The following is a 2,613-nucleotide window of genomic DNA, read 5'->3' as shown; positions in this document are numbered from 1 at the left end:
ATTAGGTTGTATACGAGGGACTATTAATCAGCTGCCCGCTCGTAATAGGTTCGCCTGCTACGGGACGCCACACATGCGCATAAAAGAGTGTTCCACACTCGTCACCTGGCTTATGGATGGCGCTGACTGACACTCCTACTTCTAAATTCACACATAAACCCAAAAAAGTGGATGGAGGCAACGGCACACATGCGTCGCTTGGCCTATAGATGGCGCTGCTGACACTCCTATTTCTAAATTCAATATAAACCCAAAAAAGTGAATGGAGAGAAGGCCGTTGTGATAGCTCAGTGGTTATAGCATCGAATGCGCTATTCGAAGGTCGTAGGTTTGATTTCTGCTCACGGCTCGTTCTTTTTTCACCCACCTTTCTTTCTTCTTATTTTTTATCCCAATTGTTCTAATAACTTCACCTGTATATTCCTTAGCATTACTGTCGGTTAGATCTCAATATTATTGTGTCAAAACACAGAAAAACGAGCCCTTAGATATACACCTCTTTCCCTTCTTCATAAACGAGGGTGTCGTACTGGCAGACTTGGTGTCATCAGGTTGTATACGAGGGACTAATAATTAGCTGCCTGCTCGTAATAAGTTCACGTGCTACGTGACGCCACACATGCGCATAAAAGAGTGTTTCACACTCGTCGCTAGGCCTATAGATGGCGCTGCTGACGCTGCATCTAAATTCACATATAAACCCAAAAAAGTGGACGGAGTGAAGGCCGCTGTGACAGCTCAGTGGTTATAGCATCAAATGCGCTATTCAAAGGTCGTAGGTTCGATTCCTGCTCACGGCTGGTTCTTTTTTCACCCACCTTTCTTTCTTCTTATTTTTTATCCCAATGGTTCTAATAACTTCCCCTGTATAATCCTTGGCATTACTGCTTGTGAGATGTCATTATTTTGTGTCAACACACGGAAAAACGAGCCATTAGGTATACAATTCTTTCCCTTATTAATTAACGACGGTCTCGTACTGGCAGACTTGGTGTCATTAGGTTGTATACGAGGGACAATTATTCAGCTGCCCTCTCGTAATAAGTTCACGTGCTACGTGACGCCACACATGCGCATAAAAGATTGTTTCACATTTGTCACTTGGCTTATAGAAGGCGCTGACTGACACTCCTAGTTATAAATTCGCATATAAACCCCAAAAAGTGGATGAAGGAAAGGCCGCTGTGATAGCTCAGTGGTTAGACCATCTAACGTGTTATTCGAAAGTCGTAGGTTCGTATTCTGCTCACGGCTGGTCATTTTTTCACCCACTTTTCTTTGTTCTTATTTACATTCAATTGGTTCTAATACCTTCCCCTGTACATTCCTTGGCAACACTGTCTGTTAGATCTCTTTAATGTTGTGTCAAAACACTGAAAAAGAAGCCCTTAGGGATACACCTTTTTCCCTTATTCATTAAAGAGGGTCTCGTTCTGGCAGACTTGGTGTCATTAGGTTGTATACGAGGGACTAATAATAAGCTGCCGGCTCGTAATAGGTTCACGTGCTACGTGACGCCACACATGCGCATAAAAGATTGTTTCACATTTGTCACTCGGCTTATAGATGGCGCTGACTGACACTCCTAGTTATAAATTCGCATATAAACCCAAAAAAGTGGATGAAGGAAAGGCCGCTGTGATAGCTCAGTAGTTAGAGCATAGAACGCGTTATTCGAAGATCCTAGGTTCGATTCTTGCTCGAGGCCGGTAATTTTTCACCCACTTTTCTTTCTTCTTTTTTAGATTCCATTTGTTCTAATAACTTCTCCTGTACATTGCTTAGCTTTACTATCGGTTAGATCTCATTATTTTGTGTCAAAACATGAAAAAAACGAGCCTTTAGGTATACACTTCTTTCCCTTAATAATTAAGGACGGTCTCGTACTGGCAGACTTGGTGTCATTAGGTTGTATACGAGGGACTATTAATCAGCTGCCCGCTCGTAATAAGTTCACGTGCAACGTGACGCCACACATGCGCATAAAAGAGTGTTTCACACTCGTCACTTGGCTTATAGATGGCGCTGACTGACACTCCTAGTTATAAAGTCGCATATAAACCCAAAAAAGTGGATGAAGGAAAGGCCGCTGTGATAGCTCAGTGGTTAGAGCATCGAACGTGTTATTCGAAAGTCGTAGGTTCGATTTCTGCTCACGGCTGGTCATTTTTTCACCCACTTTTCTTTCTTCTTATTTACATTCCATTGGTTCTAATAACTTCCCCTGTACATTCCTTAGCATTACTGTCGGTTAGATCTCATTATTTTGTGTGAAAACTCGGAAAACGAGCCTTTAGGTATACACTTCTTTCCCTTATTAATTAACGACGGTCTCGTACTGGCAGACTTGGTGTCATTGGGATGTATACGAGGGACTATTAATCAGCTGCCCGCTCGTAATAAGTTCACGTGCTACGTGACGCCACACATGCGCATAAAAGAGTGTTTCACACTCCTCACTTGGCTTATAGTAGGCGCTGACTGACACTCCTAGTTATAAAGTCGCATATAAACCCCAAAAAGTGGATGAAGGAAAGGGCGCTGTGATAGCTCAGTGGTTAGAGCATCGAACGTGTTATTCGAAGGTCGTAGGTTCGATTTCTGCTCACGGCT

General features: G+C 42.9%; 1 non-coding gene across 1 annotated transcript; it reads left to right on the top strand.

Moving 5' to 3' along the window:
- The first annotated feature begins 2,540 nt into the window (after positions 1–2,540).
- TRNAT-UGU (transfer RNA threonine (anticodon UGU)) lies at positions 2,541–2,613 on the top strand. Its single transcript has one exon. It is a non-coding gene; the product is annotated as a tRNA-Thr (tRNA).

Source organism: Rhipicephalus microplus, chromosome 6 (assembly GCF_043290135.1).
Source record: "Rhipicephalus microplus isolate Deutch F79 chromosome 6, USDA_Rmic, whole genome shotgun sequence".
Taxonomy (NCBI): domain Eukaryota; kingdom Metazoa; phylum Arthropoda; class Arachnida; order Ixodida; family Ixodidae; genus Rhipicephalus; species Rhipicephalus microplus.
Note: the sequence above shows the minus strand (reverse complement) of the source record. Positions and strands in the feature narration are given on the sequence as shown.